Source organism: Apis mellifera, linkage group LG16, assembly GCF_003254395.2.
Source record: "Apis mellifera strain DH4 linkage group LG16, Amel_HAv3.1, whole genome shotgun sequence".
In the NCBI taxonomy this organism is placed as follows: domain Eukaryota; kingdom Metazoa; phylum Arthropoda; class Insecta; order Hymenoptera; family Apidae; genus Apis; species Apis mellifera.
Genome location: NC_037653.1, coordinates 6,140,830 through 6,164,533, shown reverse-complemented (window position 1 = coordinate 6,164,533; position 23,704 = coordinate 6,140,830). Strand labels below are relative to the sequence as shown.

Genomic DNA, 23,704 nt, shown 5'->3' with positions numbered 1-23,704 from the left:
TACGTGCTATTCGCACAATTTTGTCGCCAGATGGCGCGCTTGAGTTCTTCGCTCCGCCGCAGCCGTTCCCCCAGAAACAATACTCCTCTAATCGGTGAGGCAAAACCGTGAATTGCTTCGTTCCTAAACCGTGCGATTCTAAATTTATTCCTCGAATTTGACAAAATGATATATATATATATATATATATATATATATATATATATATATATATATATATATATATGATATATATATATATATATATATATATATATATATATATATATATATGTATTGGGTTGGCAATTAAGTAATTGCGAATTTTTTTAGAAAATCAAAGACAATTTTTTCATGGAACTAAATAACTTTATTCTGTAATGTGTTGCCCATTTTGATCAATGACCTTTTGCCATCTTTCAGGCAGCATCATAATCCCACGTTCATAAAACTTGTGATTTTTATTAGCAAAAAACTGAATCAGGTACGATTTGATATCATCATCATTATTGAAATTTTTACCATTCAAGGAGTTTTGTAAAGATCGAAACAAAAAGTAATCAGATGGTGCAAGATCAGAGCTATATGGTGGATGTGGCAAAACATCCCAACCAAGCTTCAATAATTTTTGCCGAGTGATCAAAGATACGTGTGGCCTTGCATCGTCACGATGGAATACAACGCCTTTTCGATTTGTCAATTCGGGCCGCTTTTCTTCAACTGCATTTGAATTTTAATTTCGTTAGTTGTTCAATGTAGACAACAGAATTGATCGTTTGGTTGAGTAATAAGAGTTCAAAATAGACAATTCCTTTATAATCCCATCAAACTGATAACAAAACCTTCTTTCGACGAATACCAGCTTTTGATGTTGTTCGAGCTGGTTCACGTGGCCTGCTCCACCATCTTTTCCGCTTGATATTGTTGTAAACAACCCATTTTTCATCGCCAGTTATCAGTCGTTTTAAAAATGGATCATTTTCATTATGTTTCTTTAGCAAATCGCAGCTGTTAATGCGTTGCGTTAAATGCTTTTCTTTCAGTTCGTGAGGAACCCATGTATCGAGTTTTTGAACATAGCCAAGTTGTTTTAAGTGGTTTTCAATACATGTGATACATGAAGCTTCTCTGCAATCTCACGCGTTGTACTGTGACGATCCGAATCGATTATTGCTTTGATTAGGTCGTCATCAACTTCAACTGAAATCCGCAATTACTTAGTTGCCAACCCAATATATACATAAATAAATAGCCTTTCCTATATTTTTATCGATCCTCCATGTGACTTTCTCGTTCTCGCTCCAAAGAAAGAAAGAAAGGGAATAAAACTTGTATATTTTCTCCAATTGCGAGGAATCTTTTTACAAATCTTCGCAAATTCCTACGAAGAATTCGAAAGCTAAAAATCCTGCTTTACAAAGACCGTGTTTTCACTCGGCAGAGTGAAATCACGAAATCTGACGATTCCCATCCCTCGCAGCATGTCTTCAACGAGATTTCAGAAACACACGCAGAGAGAGAGAGAGAGAGAGAAGCGCGACAGAGATACCGCGAGAGAGATTCGCGGCGAAAGTTGTGAATCGCGACAGGGAGAGGAGGGGAGAGAAGATATCAGAAGCACGGGGTGTGTTTTCCTCGTAACAGGGCACTAGAGGCTGAATGACGATGGCGGTTTGGCCTTGCCGCCGCGAGTTAGACACAAGAGAATCTCGATGGCACTCGAGAAAACGGTGGGGAGGGGGGGGGAGTGTGTTACACACTCGTGGCGGCAACAATGCGGCCCACGCCACGATGCGCGAATTCAATGGTCTTTGTGCGCGTGTCCGCGCCGTACGTGACTGCACCCGCCTGCGAAACCGTGTTTCCACGCGCTCTGGAACGCCGCTCTCATTAAATGGAATGCATATTTATGGAGTCACTGTACCGGATTGTACGCGTTACCGGTGTTCGAGGGTTGCGAGTGACAGAGAGAGAGAGAAAGAGTGAAGAAAAAGTGGAAAACTGGAGAGAGAAGGAGGGAGGAGGAGAGAGAGAGAGAGAGAAAAAAGGCTAGCGCAGCAGCGCCCTCGACGTGTCTGGCTGCGCCGTCAGGCGTTACAAATCTCAATGGCACACTTTGTGCTCCGATTGCCAGCGCATGCCTTTTGATTTTAACCCTCCAACGACGACGACGACGGCGACGACGACGACGGCGACGGCGACGACTCACAGGATTTTTATCGGCGACGTGCACGCGCTCCGCGTGCCGCATGCCCCGATGCTCCCCACTCATTACGATCGCGTTCAAGTTTCCACGATTTTTCTCCCGCGATCGAGTTTTTTTTCCCTTCACTCGAAAGGGAAGAATAAATAGAAAGATTCGCGAATGGTTGGGCGAAATTGAAGGATTGTCTTTTTTTTTTTTTTTCTTTAAAGCGTTACACTCGATCGAGGAGGAGGAGGATTCCCCCGACCGAGGAAGCGAGAAGTGAAATTCGATATGATGCGTTATATTACGTAAATGAAATATCGGGATAATTAAAATATATGTAATCCGTGATATAATAATAATAATAATAATAATAATAATAATAATAATAATAATAAGCACGTGAATGAAATACGTGATTACGTAAATAAACGAGAAGGAAGTATTACCTCTAATTTACGGGATATGTGATAATTGTGCACGCACGATCGCGTATATACCGCGTATACCGCTCTCGTTTAATAGGTTTAAATTTTAAATCACGTGGGACGCGGAATTTTCACGCGACTTCATTTGTGCGTTACATAAAGTATATATATATATCATCGTCGAAATACAGATAGTTAATCGTGACTGTATCTTTACCTGCCCTCCCTTTTTTTTTTTTTTACCCTTTTTCACGAAAATATACGTAAAATCGAAAGCGGATGACGATAAACAAATTCGACAACGATTCGTATTTGGGACGTGTTACACCCGCTTGGTCGGAAACACGACGGCGGTTTATCGTCCTGATTGCGATCGTATTTTGTTAAGAAGTTTCTACTTCATTTGCGGTCTTTCCAAACTCGACCCACGTTCCTACAGCTTCAAGATTGAATTTCACCCGGGATTAGAGGTAATCGATTTCCGTGGATACCGTGGTTAAAAAAGAAAACGAGAACAGTCGTTAAATCATAATCAATATTGATATCGACGGGGGGAAGGATATTTTCTTCCCCGAAATTCTTCTTAGATATTTAAAGTTTCGTAATTCTTTTCCACACACTCCCTACGCTTCTTCAATCCTGTACTCTCCTCTGGATTATTCATGGGATGTATCCCTTCCACGCGATAAAGCGGGGGGGAAGGGAAACGCTGATCAATTTCAATCTCTCGTAATCTCAACGATTCCCGTGTTTAGCTGGCGTAGAAACGATAATGAGCTCTACTAAATATTCTACCCTCTATTCAACCCGCCCGCGATTTAACAACGGGACACTGGCGTTCACAAGTGGCGCCCTCCATCATCGTGATTTCTCATGTATGTATAGGTGGGAAGCTAGGAAATTTCTACGTTTGGCGGGAAAATTATGGGCTCAGAAATTCATACCGTTGCGTCGACTATGCTCGTCGACTATCGATAAAACGTAAAACGTGGATAGATTATTATCCGTGAATGAAACGTGCGTATCGATGAAATTGCAAATGGCGCCGCGTGACTCGATCGATGGGAAATTAATTTACGATTAGGATTGTTTCGAATCGTCGTGTATTTTCGCGTACTTTAACAGGAAAGAGAAAGATTGTTTTATCGTTGTTGGCTTTGTAAACGGGCCAAATAAAAAACGCAAGGAATGATTTCGGATGGAAAACACACGCGGTTCGAATAATGGGAGAAAATTAATTTTTTAGAGAATACTGCTTTTTGTTGCAATTTATTATCTCGTATAAAAGGAATTAATATTGCATTTAATTAGTGTGGGGTAAAAAAGAAAATGTGTTGTAATATAGGAGGAACGAAATCTTCCCCTTTGACTGTTACTTTAATTTTCAAACTCGTTTAAAAAAATATTCACTTTGTCCAGTTTTTCTCCCATCGATCTTTTATTCTTGAGATATTATTTCACAAATAATCCGTTACAACTAATTTTACGAAAAACTTGTTGGCAAAGTTCATCCAAGTTGATTGAGCTTTTTTATTCCGAAAAAACTTTGCCAAACATCTTCTAAAATTCTATCTAAAAAAAATTAAGGAATCGTTAAATTTCGATGGGAAAATCGTATTGACTTTTAAACTATGATTTATAATATCGTAAAGGAAAAGAAAATTGTACAAATTAATTTAACTTACTGGATCCACTTGTAAAGACAATTTTAATCTTTGAATTTCTTTTTGTATAAATTCTCTTCTACATCAATTAACCAACTTAGATTCACTCTATTTTGCGAATGCTTATATACACAACGAATATTCGCCCTCTAAATGATATTTTTCTCGTTCGAGTATCGTCTAAAACCCTACCCTTTTTCGACTTTTAACTTTGCCTCGAACGAACTTGCCTAGAATTAGAATTGGAAATTGACAAAATGCAGCTTCGATAAATTCGATCTGCTCATATACCTCATTCCATAATTCCATAATTCCTTAATTTAAAAAGAAGAGGATTTAAGAGGACAATGATCGAAAGAGTTCATCGTATACGCTTGGAAATTTGGTCCAGCTGGATGTATCGTTATTCGACGTGTCATTGAATTCGATTGTCGTGGCGTTCGCATTCACGAACGCTCGGTCGAACTATTACCAGTGGATCCAGTAGGTTACATTCCAAGAAGATGATCTAGGTCGGGCTATAGGTAACTCGGTTTCCATACTTGTGTTACCGAGAAATCGTGATATTACGTGTACCCCCTTTTCGTGTACTGCTGCTCGATACTTGCAGGGTATAATAGAATCGTACGTAACTAAATAAATAAATAAATAAATAAATATATATCACATCGATGGAAAGATAGAGTTCGACGAAACGTTTCAAGTCGAGTAAAAAATTTTAATCGAGACTTTTCGTAGACACTTAAAATCGGAGGGAGGGAAAGTTGCACGCGGTGGGAGATGGTTCGACCGGAAGTTGGTCGAATAAAAGGGAAAAAGTTTGCTGCACGAATCGAGCGAATCGAAACGAAGGGAGGGGGGAGGTGGAAAGGAAAATCGAGGGGATTCGAACGTGCCAACTTTTCCCCTCGTTACTTACTCTTTCTCTTCAAGGAATTGGAATTGTTTCGCAAAATTCTACGTTAATCGCGCGTTGCGAAGATCGTTGTTGTTGCGAAATCCAACAAATTGGAGATATTCGTATAAATTTTTTTCTCCCCCGCTTATAAACGTTGTTTGTAAAGGGGGACGAATCGAAGTTTAACATTCCTTTAATAATTTAAATTTATTTTTCATTTCGATCGAGTTTCCTCGCGCAAATTTCTGCCAAGCTTGGTCGTCCTGCTTGCTTGCAGTTGCAGAGATGCTGTAAAGTTAAACTAAATAAGTGGTGGAAAATTAATCTCGGTTAATTGGGAGGAGGGAGAGTGGCCCCCGCGCTTGCCGCGTTTTCCCATCTACCCTAATCCCATTTGCTAATTCTAACAAGTTGAAGATTTTCATAGTAGATTCAATCAGGCGGCAATTGTTCAAACTGCTCCCGATTCAATTTGTTTCGAAGGTTGTTGTTACCATCACATCAACTTTCGTCGACACTTTTACACATCAAATTACGAATATCAAATCAAAATCGTAATCTTCCAAAATCTCCCCGCTTTCCAATTCCATCTTTTGCGATTTCTCCTTCGATCGTTCAACTTTTTCCCAACCCGATCGAATTTTTCGCAGTTTTCCAAAAGAAAAGTCTTTCGTATATTTGTTGTTCGATCGCGTTTGAAAGAGGCCTCCTTTTTTTTCACCTCGAGCTCGAGTTCCGGAAGAGCAGGAGCGGAACGAAACGAAGTGATTCTCGTCCGGATCGCTGGTTTTTCGGCAAACGACAGCCGTCGTTAATTCGCTTATTTCGCCGGATCAAAAGGGGGGTAATTATTCGGGGGCCGCCTAACGAAACAAGGCCTTGGAAGGCCCTCCCTTTTCCCTGCGCCACTCAGGGAGGGAGTTTAACGCGATTTAGCCCGCGATTGTGTCGCGGTTCCGGAGAATCGATCGTGCGTATCGAACGTATTCCGTTTCGGAGATCCCTTGGACCGAATCTTGCTCGTTCGAACGAATAATAATAACAATAACAACGATCACGCGGGATTTACACGATTCGATTATATTCACCTGTTATAAGAAAAAGAAAATATGTGCAATTGTATGTAATTTTCTTATTATTCGAACGAATAATAATAACGATGATGATTAGAAAAGATTAGAATATTTTTTTTATACGGAATGACGATTCATTCGTTATAATTCATATTCATTTGATAATTCATATTCATATCCAAATGAATAATAATAAAGATGATTAGAAGAGATTAAAAAATTTTTTACACAGACGATAAGAAAAAAAAGTGCAATTATTATATAATTATTATATAATTTTTAAAATAAAATTACAATTATTATATAATTTTCTTATTATTTGAATAAATAATAATGAAAAATAATAACGATGATTAGAAAAGATATTTTTTATACGGTATGATGATATTATTCACTCGTTATTAAAAAAAAAAAATGTGTAATTATATATAATTTTCTTATTGTTCAAACGAATAATAATAACGATGATTAAAAAAGATTAGAATATTTTTTTACACGGGATGACATATTCGTTCGTTATAAAAAAAAAGTGTAATTATATAATTATTATATAATTTTTAAAATAAAATTATAATTATTATATAATTTTCTTATTATTCAAACGAATAATAATAATAACGATTATTAGAAAAGATTAGAATATTTTTTTACACGAGATGATGATATATTCACTCGTTATAAAAAAAAATAGTGCAATTATATATATAATTTTCTTATTATTCGATATATAATCGAATAATAAGAATAATAATGATGATGAAGAAATTTTTTTATACGGGATGACGATATATTCACTCGTTATAATTCATATTCATTCGATAATTCATATTCATATTCAAATGAATAATAATAACGATGATTAGAAAAGATTAAAATATTTTTTACACAGACGATAAGAACAAAAAAAGTGTAATTATTATATAATTATTGTATAATTTTCTTATTATTCGAACGAATAATAATAACAATAATAACGATGATTAGAAAAGGGATATTTTTTTACACGGTATGATGATATATGATGATATTTCACTCGTTATTAAAAAAAAAAAAAAAAATGTGAAATTATATATAATTTTCTTTTTTCGTTCGATGATAGAGAAAGTGATCACTCGTTATTACTCATTCAGAGAGAGAACAGTTTCTTGATTCCTTGAACCGAATTTTGCTCGTTCAAACGAATAATAATAACAATAACAAAGATTAGAAAAGAAATATTTTTTCACATGGGATGATAATATATTCATTGGTTAGGAAAGTAATTTAGAGAGAGAAAGAGAGAGAGAAAGAGAGGGTTAAGAAGAGTCTTAATTTCATAGAAGGGGGGAATAATTGAACGAAAAAAATGGGAAGAAAGAAAAAGGAAAAAACAGAAGGGGAAAGAAAATTGAACGAAACAGGTTCAGAGTGAACGTACGAAAAATTATTAAACGGTTATTAATTCGCTTTATCCACGCTACGTTTGCGTCGAGAGGAAGATTATTTTTAAGGTTCATTAAATCCATCCGAACCGGAAAGTGTTTAACGAAGCGTCTCTCGTATTCCCCGTTTGATTGCTCACAGTTCGATGTCTGCTTTGTGTTTGCTAACTAGAATCGTCTGACGCTTCTAGGATCTGTTACAACTTCAAACGGTTATAGCGACTGATGAAAGCTAATATTCGCAACTGGGAAAAGGGATTACGCTCTCCTATTTACAGGGTGTTCCGAACACATCTTCTTCCCTATCAATTTTTTCTCTTTTTATTCTATTTCATTTCACCAAATTAATGTCGCGTTACCAATTTTTCGTGATAATAAGACGATTGTCGTCTTTCTAAGATTTCGATCAAAATCTCACATTAATTCGACGCGTGATTTTAATTTGTTTGCCAATTTTACAAGGAAGATATTCTAAACTTCTTCTTCCTTTTCGATTATTTTTTATCGAGTACTTATTATAATAATCGTAAACAATTGTAATTTGAATAATAAGATTGATACGGAAAGATTTTTATTTAATTGATAATTTAATATATGTAATGATTAACTCGTTTGCGAATTTTTAGAATACATAAATTTAGGAATATCGCTATTTAAAATTTCAAAAGAGATTTAAAACATTCCAAACTTTTCTTATCTCAAGAAATAATTTCAATTTGATAATTTTTCATTACATAACAATCGTCTTTAGTTTCGAAATAAATTTCGAGTTGATTCGACACGCAAAAATAATTAATTTATTTGCGAAATTTACGAGGGATATGTTTGTATGAAATTTCAAAGAAGTTTTGAAATATTTGAAATTTTAAAACTTCTTCTTGTTCCTCGAAAAATCGCGACAATTGTAATTTAAATAATAAGATGTATATTTCATCTTCCTGTTTATAAATCTCTCTCCCTTGATTCAACATACGTAATGATTAACTTGTCTGCGAATTTTTACGATACATAAATACGATTACAGTGTTAATACAGCCCGTTTGAAATTTCAAAGGAGATTTATTTAAAATATTCGCTTGGATCGAGCATTATATTGGGGAACCGAAGGAATATATCGTTCCATTTCGGTCTGCGGTTTCACGAAAATTGATTGACACTCGGGCAAGAAATTTATTTGGTGGGATGTGTTCCTTGATTGGAAGTTCGCGTTTCGTTTGATGAAATTTTAGTAAGTTGCGCAATTCCCTGCAGGATAGACAATAGTTTAATTTTTATCGTCCCTAACGATTCGATCCTCATTTCGTTATAATCAAATCGATACACACATGAATAATTGTAACGTGATATGCAATCGAATGGCAAAATTTAAAAAAAAAAATATGTTTAGATAAAAAAAAATTTTTCTTCTTCTTCTTCTTCTTCCTCTTTTTCTTCTTCTTTTTCTTCCTCTTTTTCTTCTTATTTTTCTCCTTCTTCTTTTTCTTCTTCTTCTTCTTCTGTTTCTTCTTCTTTTTCTTTTTCTCCTTCTTCTTCTTCTTCTTTTCTTTTTCTTCTTCTTCTTCTTCTTCTTCTTCTTCTTCTTCTTCTTTTCCTTTTTCTTCTTCTTTTTCTTCTTCGAGAAAAGATTGTTATTCTTCCCGCAGACGGAAAAATCGAAAATTCGCGAGAGATGTTCATTATTTGCATGGAACGAGGTGGTGGACGGGGGGGGGGGGGAAAAAAGAGGAAAAGTTTGAGAAAATTGGACGAGAAACGGAGAAAGGCTGGAGAAAGGAGAAAAGAGTGCAGTAATTGCAATGACATCGCTCGAAATAGTCTAACACCTGTTTCATTTTCCCTCGCTCCCCTCCTCTTTTCCCCCCCCCTTTATCCGTTCGAAAAACCCGTTGGAATTTAACGTATCTCACGAAGCAATTAAACAAGCGTGGATTCATACGGTTGCCGGGCCTTCGGTTGGCAAATTAATTAACCGTTCCTCCTCGACAAGTTTCGACTTGTCGTTCTCTCCGCGCCGAGGAAAAAAAGGAAAAATTCGCACGCACCGCCGTTGTTTCCACGCCCGCCGCGTGTTCGCGATCGATCGAAACCCGATTCGATTCGAAACAACTTATCGAGGCGCGAAGAAACGATCTCGAAAAAAATCGATCGCGCCCGGAAAAAAAAAAATATAAATCTAACCTGACATCGGGTTAAAAATAAAAGAGAAAAAGAGGAGGGGGGTGGAAGGATCCGCGACATTTAAAATCGTAAATCAATCAAAAGTAATATTTCATTCCCCGCTGCATTTCATCCCCTTTTAATCTTCCGTTCGAAACGGCCCTCTTCCGGACCGGAGTACAGCAATCCCGTATAAATAGGCAGAGTTGAAGCGTTCCGCGAGAGGGCGCGATGTCTCGAAATGCGTGAAATATTTCCGACGAGGGACGCGGAAGCTCTGTGTCGCGGAAGGAGAGAGGACGAGAAAGAGAGGAGAAAAAGCTTCTAATTATCCCCAGGTAACATTTTCACCGGAGGTGAATTTAAACCCGTCGGAGCGAAAAGGACAATTGGAGAATCCTCGAACATAATCCACCGATGGACGTGTGTGTATATACACTTTTATATATATATATATATATATGTATATAAAATTCGTTGCTTAAATTTTGTTGCGCTTTGACGGGAGAAGGAAGAGGAGGGGGAAGTTTTCACGTGCTAGAAATTGCGACGAAAGTTTTAATCACATACTTCCATTAGTCATGCACCCGTGTTCGACGCCCAGAAACTGGCTGTAAAACTAGCCTAGTTTCTCGTTTCCGACCGGTTGTCCAGGTGTGTACACACGTACACCTGACATATGATAGCCACCTCCCTCGTCGAATCATCCTGGATTACTTTAATTCCGTGTACTCCACCTGGAGGATCGTGGCCCCTTTACACGGTATGACCGTGTATAGGTTGGAAAGTTTTACGATATAACCTCTCTCTCTCGGTCTCTCCCTGCAAGCAGCGGCGGATCGAACGTGTTTTCGTGTAATCGACGGTAATGATAACGATATCGTTCGAGGATCGTTCGTTGTTGGAAGTAATGAAGCGATTTTGATGCGATTTTAATTCCTCTCTCTCTCTTATTTTTTCTTTTTAAGTAAATTAGGTATTAAGTAAGAACGTATGAATATATGAAACGAAGTTTATACGCGATAAGAAATTTCGTTTTGTCTCACATCGTTAGAGAGATGATTCGATTTTCTTTTGCAAATTTATATGGAGCGAGGTGTTTGTAGCCGTGATTTCATCTTTCGTCCGGTTCGTTTTTAAAAAATTTATCAACAACTCTGCCTGTACCTGATTCAGTTACGGTTAATTGAATCCTGTAGAGCTCGCACGTTCGATGCGCTTCGGTGAAAAATCACGAAACTCAAGTTCCTTGTCAGGCGTGTATGTACATCGATGATAAAAAAAGAGAAGAAAGAAAGAAATACGTAAGAAATTATACAATGTTTCGAAATGGAATAAATGGAAAATTAATTCTGTTTCGTTGTACGTGTTTCAATAATAGAAACGAAAACGCGTCGAATTAGAAATATAATCAGAAGTATAACGTATCGATCGTCAATTTTCATTTATTCGAATACGATTCGAAAAGATTTGCATCGTCCACTATTGATAATGAAGAAATTCCCCGCGCAGAGAGAATTATTCGAAAAAAAGTATATGTATAAAATCTGTCTCTGTGGATCGTTAAATCGTTAAGCTTCTTAAGGATTCACCGAAATGCCTCGTTTTAATGATTCCTGGTCTTATGTCTGCGTTTCCTCGATAAAATGAATTTCGTCGATATATATATATATTTTTCTTCTTTTTTACGAATTTTTAAGCCAAATTAATCGATATCGTTTTCGAGAGGCGAATTAATAAGACAGGATTACGGGATCGGAAATTTATTTTTACCCAACATTCCAATCATTCATTCCAATGATATAATCGACAATATTTTAATCTCTAATAAATACTTGGATGCAATATTCTCGTCCATCGAAAAGTCATTTTCCAATCGCCAATAATATCACACCGATCCCTGTGTTATCCCTCTTTATTCGTCAAAAGCTCGAATGAAAGGCGGAAAAAATAGAATTTCTCCTCTCTCCCCAATACCAAAGTTTATTACCAAAATCGTACACGTCCCTTTCTTTCGTCTCAATTTGATTTTCACGAACGTGTAATCTCCAAAAAAAGAAAAGAAAAAAAGAAATAATCCCTCAATCGTTCAACTCGTCATCGCCATCTCGGTTATTAACGTCACGCTTCTTTCCTTCCTTCCTTCTTTCCTTCCTTCCTTCCTTTCTTTCTTTCTTTTTTCCACCAATCACGCGAAACATCGTCGTGTTTGCTTTGTCGAAATCCTTAAATAACAACGAAGATCGATCGAGATTTTATCGCGGTTGTGACGCGTGCGTTATTAAATTCAGTTCGAGGGTGGTGGGGGTGGGGGAAGGGGTCGTCGTTAGACCGAAAAACGGCATAATTCCGAGAAAGAGGTGGTCAGATATCGTCGAATTAATATCGGTGGCGAGAGTGAGTGAGAGAGAGAGAGAGAGAGAGAGGATGCGTCGTTCGACATGGGTAAGAAAAGGATATGGAATGGGGCACGTCATGCGATTGGTGCACGCGAAAATCTCGTGCTACACACCGCCACTTTACGCCTTTCTACGCGCCTCCACGCCTCTCCCACGTTGTCCATGTTGGCCGCTTAAGGAGATCCCTCGTTTTATACAGGGTGTGCAGATTTCGAATCGAATCGAAGTTTCTACGTTACAACCAACAAATTCTGAATTGATATTTGCAGTATCGAGTAATTAATCAGATTTTTGAAATTCGAATCTATTAGAATTTCTTTTCGATTCATCCTGTGATCAAGAATGCTCAAAGAAATTCTTCATTTCGTACAGGGTGTGTAAATATTTTTTTATTTTCGTTCCTAGATTTTGAAATGAATTTTCCACGTAATATATTTTGAATTGGTATTTGTACGTCAAGATTTTTGAAATTAGAATCGATTTAGAATTTCTTTTCGATTCATCCTGTGATCAAGGATGCTCAAAGAGATTCTTCATTTCGTTCCTAGATTTTGAAACGTAATATATTTTGAATTGGTATTTGTATGTCAAGATTTTTGAAATTAGAATCGATTAGAATTTCTTTTCGATTCATCTTGTGATCAAGGATGCAGAGATTCTTCATTTTGTACAGGACGTGCAAATATTTTTTCATTTTGGTTTCTAGATGCAATGATTTTTTCACGTAGTGGAAAATATATAAAATATATAAAATATTTCGAATTGTACGTCAAGATTTTTGAAATTAGAATCGATTTAGAATTTCTTTTCGATTCATCCTGTGATCAAGAATGCTCAAAGAGATTCTTCATTTCGTATAGGGTGTGCAAATACTTTTTCATTTTCGTTCTTAGATTTTGAAACGAATTTTCCATATAGTATATTTCGAATTGGTATTTTTATGTCAAGATTTTTGAAATTAGAATCGATTTATCCTGCATTCAAGGATGGTCAAAGAGATTCTTCATTTTCGTTCCTAGATTTTGAAACGAATTTTTTACGTAATATATTTCGAATTGGAATATTTGTACATCAAATATTTGTATTGAAATTAGGATCGTGTATTCAAAGATACGTTTAAAGAGACGAAAGTTTTATTCTCGATATCGAAGATTGTTGTAATTCCTCTTTTTAAGATTTTCCAAGATTTTTCGGCCCACCCTGTATCCAGGTGTGCATGGCTTGGATACGCGAACGTGTAGTTGTCAGCGCACATTGTCGTGCGAGGAGGGCGAGTTGTTTGGCCGCAAATCATAGGTGTTGCGACGAGCTGGGGCACGATCTCGGCTACGATTTCTTTGTAAACCACCGTTGTCGCCACGAAGACTCATTATGCTCGGCCACGGGAATACAATATGGACGTTATATTTAGAATTCTGAATTTTGTTGGAACCCCTTCGCCGTCTGATGAACCCTCGAGGGTTCGCTCGTATTAGGAGAACGGCCGTAACGATGGCCGTAATCCCTCGTGATTTGAAATCTCTCCCCTTTTTTTTATTTTCCTATTTTTTTCACTTTAAATCAACGATATCGTATTCCCTTACGATCGACGTACGAACAATCGTATTTAATTTAATTAATCCGACCGATTGTATCGATTATTTTCTATAATTTGTTTCGATTATCGTTCATTCATGTTTAATCTCTATTAAATTTCTATTTGCAAATATACGCGATTAGATATTTGCTTATAATATTGCCTAATAATACGTGGTTAAATATTGATATATATTTGTAAACACGTGTAATTTAATGATATTAGGCAAATGGAGATTAACAAATTGGTTTATGACAGAAGATCGTTAACGATAATTCATAATATAGTGATCACTTTGATCAATAATTCTGACGACGATAGTGGAACAACGATCAAATGGAATGAATTATATTATTTTCTAATCTAGAGAGAAATATTTTTTCCACAATATCGGGCGAAAAGTTATCGTATGTTTTAAATCGTTTTTCACTAACGAGAATCGTTTGTTTCTACATTTATTACGTATATATCGTTTATAAATCCAACGATTAATTATATATATAAAATTCGCGTGATTATATATTTGCATACGAAAAATTATAATAATACAGTTTTATGCAATTTGTATCTCCATTCGTTTAGAAATATCTACATCGACGAGATGGAACAATTATTTATTTTGTACCATTCCAATTAAATTCTACGCGGTTGACTCCATTTCCTTCGCTTTGCCATCGCGTAATTTCGAGATTTTCTCGTCACTGAAATTTTTTTTCCTTTTTCCCCCCTCCTTTTCCTCTCTCCTCTCTCTGTCTCTTGTTTAATATCACGTCGAAATAGTAATTTAGATTATCTACGATTCCGCGAAACCGCAGTGTCTCTGTTTGCTCGAAACAGTGTTCAATTAAACGTTCGAGATCCAATATTCCAACGGGATCCAAACACTTATTTAAATTCGCGTATTTATTAATATATATATATATATATATATATATATATATATATATATATATATATATATATATATATATATATATACAGTAGTTGAAATAAAAATAAAGTTAGTGTCGGTTAAATTTTCAAAAGAGAGAGAGAGAGAGAGAGAAAAAGATATCCTTTTCAAAAATATTGAAATAAAATTTTTAAAAACATCGGGATAAAATTGACAAGTAATTTAAATTATAATAGATGAACATTTTTTTTAAAAATACCAGCAATACATATACGTGTATATCTTTCCACTGATAACCTCAAATATATATATATATATTACCTCAATTAATAAAACGAGAAATATTTTCGTGGCGAGAAACAAAAGGAAACAAAAACAAAAATAATAGAATAAAAAAAATAATGAAAAATCGCGACACACTCTCAAAACAATAAACGTGTAAAACATAATATCGCGTAAGATATTGCGTAAAAGATTAATGAAATTGAACAATAACTCCATTCGATTTAATGTCACGATGGTGTATATATATATATAACATTTTAATGCCAACCGTGGGACAAAAATGATATTACGAACAAAGTCAATTTTTCATCACGTTTTATCGATGTAATTTATACATCCCTCCTCTCGTATTCTATTCATTACAACTTTTATTAAAAAAAAGAGAAAGAAAGGAAGAGGAAAGGATGTATCGTCACGAAACAAATAAAATAAATTTAATAACGGAGCGTCGAAATTCCTCAACTTCATTAATCGTCCCCTCCCCCCTTCTTCTGGAAGGAAAAAAATATACAATTTTATCAAAATTGTTATACACCATATTTATTTTCACTCGGCACGTTCGTAAGGGAAAACGTGTGTATATATATATATAATATAAGAGAGAGAGAGAGAAATATGTATGGAAGGGAAAACAGTGTCCCGAAAGGACGTAACTCGTAGACAATTTTCCCTTATTTCGTGGCTACTTCCTTTATTACGTATTATGTCCTCTCGTTCTTTCATTTCCCCCTCCCTCGCCCCTCCCCTGTTTATTACTATTTCCCATCTACGCTCCATATTTGCTCGATTTCCTCCCCTCCCATGTTCTCTTTATATACTTTTGCTCGTTTGCAGAACCGCGATAAAAATGATCACACACGGGTCGGAAACGGAAAATTGTCCGCGACTTATGACTGTATATATATATATATATACACTTCTGGAGCTCTAATATTGCGCGCGCGTGAAACGTGTGTGCATCGTAAATCTCTCGACGTTTCGACGTTTCGTTACGTGACGCGTTGTGGATTTTCAGATTCTGGGAGGGAAGGGGAGGAGAACGAATCGCGAAATATTCTTTTCTTCAACGGAACATGGCGTTGTTAAAGCGATTCGTTATTTATTCTCGATACTTTGATATGATTCTTTTGTAATTTAATTTCATTGGTTTTTGCTTTGTTATGTAACGTTACTTTCGTGAGATCGAAGTAATTTTTGTATATATTTGTATATAAAAAAAATTTTGCTAGTCGTGATTTTTTTGTCATTTGAAGAAGAAACAACGCGCGTCTTCGTTTCTTTTTTTTCATCGTAAACGATGGATGTAAAAATGAAGGGGGAAAGAAAAAAAAGAAAAGAAAATTTTTTAAATATTTATCGAATCTTGTTGAATAGTTTACACGTGCGTACAGTAGAGAAATTCGAGGAGGAGAAGGCGGAGAAGAATCGATAGGAAGGGAAAGTAATTACGTTCTATTAAAGTTAAATGTTATTGACATCATGCATAGTTACTTTCGAGTTATACGCGCGGTGTTCAGCCACGATCTGATTCGCCTCGGTACACGGTTACTTTTACTTCTCCTTTTCGTGAAAAATCACAGGCAACGCCGGGGTACTTCCATTAGTATTCAAATTGATATTTGTTCGAATCAAACCGCATCTCCCGTCTCTTCCTTCCCCTTTCTCCCCTCCCTCCTCTCCCTTTCCTCCTTTTTTCTCCCCCTCGTGGAATCGGTTTTAATTCCAAATGCGGCGGTTGTAAAAGTAACGCGAAAGTGGCGCGATGATAACGATGGAACAGCGAGTATGGCGATTCTCGTATAAAAATAGATCGGAAGGGGAGAAAAAAAGGAGAAAAAAAAGTGGAATGAAATGTTTTTATGTGGATTTGGCTTTCCAAGTGACCAGTGCGGGAACGTGTGTTTATTTAATGAAGGATCGATCGCGTTGCTTTTTCACCATGCGTGATTCGGAGGCGTTAATAATGATAAATCGAATTAATGATTAAATTCCTCTCCGCTCGTTTGTGCTTATCCCAAACAAACGAAATTTTTCCATCTCTCGTTCGTTTAACATAAAAAGCGAATTTCCAAGCGATTTTTTTTTTCCAGCAAATGAATTTTATTCGATGAACAATTTGTGTTATGAAAAAAAGGAAAAAGAAAAGGAGGGAACAAGCACGTATTTGAAATATGATTGTAAGAATCTTGGAAATTTGTTATATGCGATAACAATGAACACGTTGTAAACGTAAACATTGCCACTTGTCCCGAGAGTTCGCTCGAGCACACCGTTCCCAACTAAGTTTAATAGTACACTTCTGGTCGCAACGCTAGTTAACCGCACTTAATAGAGCGTAAGATGCCTGGAAGGGTCACGGATAATATTTACAATTCATGATGTGGCGAAACGGTAGAGTTTCAATTATTCAAAGCAAATACTGGGCATGGGGCATTCATGACGTTAATTTCGATCATTCGAAGCGATTCGTGATTCCGAAACAATTTCCACGATATCAAGAAGAGAGGCAAGCAAGCAATTTCACTCTTCATTAATGCATGCAACTGGAACGTTATTTTGTTATAACGTTGCTCCCCCTCCGCTTATCTGGATCGCTCGAAATCGACTTGGTAAGAAATTCACTTATATTATATATATAAAGATCTCTCGCCCCCTATTAAAATTTCATGTATTTTCTTCTTTTTCCAACAACAGTGTCGCCGTAATAAGTATATTAAAATACTTAGGGTGTGAGAAAATTGGCGAATATTTATGGAAATTTTAAATGACCTATATCCCCCTCCCCTCGTGAAATGCTTTTTGCATAAGTAATTTTATTGTAAAAAATTTACTCGAAACACCGTCGACCGAAAGAGAGAAAAAAAGAGAAAGAAAACGAAGGAACGTGTTTTTCGATAAATAGATTTTTCCAATTGGAGAATGTTATATTATTATTATTTTTTTAATTAATATTCGCGGGATAGCGCGAACGCAGTCCCGACTACCAAAAATTTTACGCCCGAGACACCCGCATTAGGGGCATTCGCAGGGGTCAGCTCAGATCCACAAGTGCAATGGACGAGTCTCGCCCTGGAGGAACCGCCTTTATGATCACGGTAACCTCTGCGTCAGGTAAGTATGCCTCTCTTCATGTCCCGTAACAATTTGTAAATCGACATACCGATTCCACTTTCGAGAAACTCGCTACGCGTGAAGCGCACCGTAGCGGCACTCCTAGGAACTAAACTCTAAACTTTCGTCCAAGATATATATAATAATAAATAATAATAACATTCGATATTATCCTTATTTACATATCGTAATACCTTTTTTATTAACAACCTATTCCTCGATTAACCATTATCAATTATTCGCATTAAGTATATATCAAATTCTCGAAACGAAAATTTCCAATTCAAGCGCTGTTATGCAGCAAATCGCACACGAAACAATTGAATCACCAATTGGGACGCGTACGCATCACGTAAGGTACACGTATAGTATACTTTCTTACCACTTCGATACGTAGGTTTGGTCAATCTATCGGTATTATAATCGGCGAATGACGAGTCCGGTAATCACCCTTCAACCCGTTTAACACCCGGGTTAAAGGCCACCGCCGTTTAACGCCCCGCCCGCTTGCCCCGTGTACACACGTGTTATATACGTGTGTACGAAGTTGATTAAATCACTCTCGCCGAGATTCGGCCGGCGAGAGCGCGATAATTATCGCTCGTTAGCTCGTTATGTTATCTGAATTTGTAATCAATACCGGCGGAAGTCCAAAGCGGTGGTGGACGTGCCTCTCTCCCTCTCTCTCTCTCTCCACTTTCTCCCCTCCCTACAAGTCTCCTCCGCGTCTCCGCGCGTGTTTTAATCGAGATATTCGAGGAGGAGGGAGAGAGGGGAGGAGAGGATCAACCGTTTAATTCACGGTCGTTCGCGGTTCGTCCTCCTACTTGTGAAATATATTATTTCATGGTAATTTCGTGGGAACGTAACTGAATTGTGTGCGCGATACTTGTGTGTGTGTATGTGTTTGTTTACATTTGAATTACGAAGGATTGATATTGACACCGGTCGGTTCGATTGTTTTGGTGTTAATTTGTTTTTCGAGTTACGAGTTGAGGTTTGCTCGAGTTGAGATATCAATTTGCAAACTGGCGAGGCGATGATTTTGTAAAGAAAGGAAGGAAAAAAAAAATGAATAAGAATAAGAATAAAAAGAAGGAGGAAATGAATTGTTAATAAGATCGTAATTTCGTGTTTCGAATGAATAGGTAGTGTTAATTTATTTTTCGAGTTACGAGTTGAGGTTTGCTCGAGTTGAGATATCAATTTGCAAACTGGCGAGGCGATGATTTTGTAAAGAAAGGAAGGAAAAAAAAAGAAATAAGAATAAAAATAAAAATGTAAAAGGAGGAGGAGGAAATGAGTTGTTAATAAGATCGTAGTTTCGTGTTTCGAATGAATAGGTGGTGTTAATTTATTTTTCGAGTTACGAGTTGAGGTTTGCTCGAGTTGAGATATCAATTTGCAAACTGGCGAGACGATGATTTTGTAAAGAAAGGAAGGAAAAAAAAAATAAAAATAAGAATAAAAATGTAGAAGAAGGAGGAGGAAATAAGTTGTTAAGATCGTAGTTTCGAATGAATAGGTGGTGTTAATTTATTTTTCGAGTTCCGAGTTGAGATATCAATTTGCAAACTGGCGAGGCGCTGATTTTGTAAAGAAAGGAAGGGAAAAAAAATGAATAAGAATAAGAATAAAAATGTAGAAGGAGGAGGAAGAAATAAGTTGTTAATAAGATCGTAGTCTCGTGTTTCGAATGAAGAAAAGGTGGTGAAAGAATTTAAACCGAGATTTCGCGGAATTAGTTATGATAGCCGTTAGAGGGTGGCCAAGGGTGGCGGTGGCGGTTTTAATTAAAGGCGAATTAAACGGCTAATTTATCCATCCGAGGAGTCGGCGAGGGCGGGAACGATGAACAATGGATGAAGCGCGAAAAGCGGGAGGAATGCCGCGCAGCTGCGAAAAGAAAGAAGTTACACTCTATGTGAAAAGTTGGGGTAAAGTTTCTAGACGGTCGAGTAAACGACAAATTTGCGAGTCGTTGTGCACGAACTGCGATGTTTTAAATCTTTCGGAAGATTCCTCCCCTCTCCTCCCCCTCCGTTCCATAAGTCAACTCTGAATTTTGAATCTACCTATCCCCCTTCCCCTCCTTTCGTCACTCAGTTAAACTTCCATTTTAATAATCCTTTAACTTTTTAATCGATTTAACAATTTTACGCAGATATCGGTTAAAATTCCTTCTCCGAAATTTTTCGATGGAATACATGAAAATTTGTATGAAATCTTTCTTAAATTTTTTAAAATGAAAAATATATAAATATAAATCACGCGTGGATAGTTTTATTTAACTTGGAAATGTGAATATCTCCTCCTCCTTGTTAATAATAATTCAATCGTAGATTCCTCCCCTCTCCTTCTCCTCCGTTCCATAAGTCAACTTTGAATTTTGAATCTACCTATCCCCCTTCCCCTCCTTTCGTCACTCAGTTAAACTTCCATTTTAATAATTCTTTAACTTTTTAATCGATTTAACAATTTTACGCAGATATCGGTTAAAATTCCTTCTCCGAAATTTTCGATGGAATACATGAAAATTTGTATGAAATCTTTCTTAAATTTTTTAAAATGAAAAATATATAAATATAAATCACGCGTGGATAGTTTTATTTAACTTGGAAATGTGAATATCTCCTCCTCCTTGTTAATAATAATTCAATCGTAGATTCCTCCCCTCTCCTTCTCCTCCGTTCCATAAGTCAACTTTGAATTTTGAATCTACCTATCCCCCTCCCCTTCCTTTCGTCACTCAGTTAAACTTCCATTTTAATAATCCTTTAACTTTTTAATCGATTTAACAATTTTACGCAGATATCGGTTAAAATTCCTTCTCCGAAATTTTTCGATGGAATACATGAAAATTTGTATGAAATCTTTCTTAAATTTTTTAAAATGAAAAATATATAAATATAAATCAAGTGTGGATAGTTTTATTTAACTTGAAAATATGAATATCTCCTCCTCCTTGTTAATAATAATTCAATCGTAGATTCCTCCCCTCTCCTCTTCCTCCGTTCCATAAGTCAACTCTGAATTTTGAATCTACCTATCCCCCCTCCTTTCGTCACTCAGTTAAACTTCCACTTTAATAATCCTTTAACTTTTTAATCGATTTAACAATTTTACGCAGATATCGGTTAAAATTCCTTCTCCGAAATTTTTCGATGGAATACATGAAAATTTGTATGAAATCTTTTTTAAATTTTTTAAAACGAAAGTAAATCACGCGTGGATAGTTTTATTTAACTTGGAAATGTGAATATCTCCTCCTCCTTGTTAATAATAATAATTCAATCGTAGATCGAATCGAATTCGAAATACGAATAAATCGTAGAGAGCTCACGTGTCAGGGTAGTTTATATTCAATTGTTCCGTTTCCCGAGATTTCTTTGAGGATCTTTAAACCGGTCAAGTTTCGCGCGAACCAACGCAAATAGGGGAGGGAAGAGCATGCAAGGGAAACGCTGTTCGATAAAGTGAAATTATTTAACTGCGTCGGGAGCACTATAAAAGTATTGGAGAGGAAAATTTGTATTTTCCACAACAGAGAGAAAGAGAGAGAGAGAGAGAGAGTAAAGTGTATAATCGTGTAAAAAATAAATTGCAAAGTTCGTATGTATTCTTTGCAATTTAACGACCGAACAATAGCATTTTTTTTTCCCCAGCCAATACCCGCGATAAAATGAATTTATCTTTTACAAAATTTTAACCCGATATATATCCTATAACCGAATAAAAAATAATATTTTTATTAACGGACAGTGGTCAATCGACAATATGTCAGAATTATATTTTATTATTAACCGCGAGAGATAAATAATAATTTGAGTAATTTTTCATAATTAATCCTATATATATATATATATGTGAGCCATCAACAGGATGCACAGTTATCCCAGTCGCGACTTCGATCACCTTCTTCTGTATACGATCCTCTTTGGGGAATTTCACTTTTATTATTAAAAATTACTGGAGCATGGCGTCTAGCGAATAAATTTCAGCGAAATTGAATGCCGACGGACTTTTCAAGAGTCAGATAATTAGACAGGTTGAAAAATGTATTCGCGCGCGACTCTCCTGCCTTTGATGTAGCTACACTGTGCTTCTAGCGTACCGACAGAGCATGATGATGCTCAAAAAAAGGAAAAAAAAAAGGCGACATTTGGAAAGAGCATGGATGACAAAAAAATTCGGAAGGGGAGGGTGTCGCATTTTTCCGCCATTTTTTTTCTCTTTTACTTTTATCGTTCGATTATTCGCTCGATGTTTATTTATCTTCGAATATTAAACTTTTTTTTTTTTTTTTTAGAATCAACAAACAAGCGTTGAATAAAAATTTTAACGTATCTTCTTCTTCTTTTCGAAGGAAAATCTATCTATAATTTTATCGTTGTATTATCGACATCCGAATTCAACGATCTATTACGTGCCACGTTCAGGTAGAATTTATAGACTCCTTTGATAATAAGATTGGCGACGCGTGTTCGAAGTTGAGTTGCGATAACGAGGCAAGGAGAAGAGAAGATAGGAAAAAAGAAAAGGGTGAAAAATGAAAATTATCAACGTCTCTATTCTAGAAGAATTACGTAACCGTACATAGCGTACACAACGTTTTCTTGTTCGCAATTTTCGTGTGTCTTTCAAAGTGTAAAATACAAAGTGTCTTGCTCGTCTTTTCCTTCCTCGAAAAGAAAAAAAGAAAGGACTACTACAACTACATTTTACACGTATAGTTAACTTTGTCGTTTCCGCTTTGCTTGCCAGTTTCTTTCGCCAGTTTCTTGCAACCATCCTCAAATACCATCTTTAAATACCACCACCAAACGTTTAACGTTCATCCAACGAATTGCAATTCTCTTCTTTTCCCCCGCACGGTATTTAAAAAAAATATCCCGCGATCCATCGGTTATTTCGCGGAAGGAGGAGAGTCTCCTATTAAATAAATAACGTAACGTTTCAACAGTGGCTCTCTGTGTGTGTGTGTGTGTGTGTGCGTGCGCGTGCAACAAACGGGAACAAACAAGCTAAACACAATGAGCAACAGAAGGAACTTTGCCGTGCCTTTTCCAGCTAAACCTGGATGCAGCTGTTTGGGCTGCTCCCAGTGTCACGACGTCAGTTTGTTTGGCTTAGCCGAAGAGAAAACTGAACTATTACAACTTACTCCCCTCCTCTCCAACTTCCCTTTCGAATCGTATTCCCCCCCCCCCCCGTTCGAGAATCCTTTCCGTTTAGATTTCGAGAAATTGATTTCGGAAGAATCGTCGAAAGATCGACGGACGAGCAAGTGGATAATCGGTAATCGACAGTTTTCGACGGAAGGAAAGGGAAGAAAAATGCTTGCGATGTTTTATTACACTTAATTTTAACATTATTAGGAATCTTTATTAGAAATTTTATTTCAATTTTATCTATTAATTTATTAATTCAAAATTTTTATATCGATAATTCAAAGATACGTATTTTCAATTCTTTTAATTTTATATTTTCCTGAATCAAATTAAGTCATATTAAAGACTAATGAAAAAAAATTTTCCATATAGTTACAAATAGACCTTGACCAATTATCTTATCATTTAGATTAATAAATACACTAGTTAGAACAGAAATTTATAGATCAATTTCAATATTTA

General features: G+C 36.3%; 1 protein-coding gene and 1 non-coding gene across 2 annotated transcripts in view; one reads left to right on the top strand and one right to left on the bottom strand.

The window, feature by feature from the left end:
- Positions 1 to 23,704, top strand: part of LOC410655 (lachesin) — a 214,929-nt gene that overhangs the window by 61,821 nt on the left and 129,404 nt on the right. The window lies entirely within an intron of this gene.
- Positions 17,915 to 18,079, bottom strand: LOC113219332. The gene has a single exon (XR_003306354.1). It is a non-coding gene; the product is annotated as a U1 spliceosomal RNA (small nuclear RNA).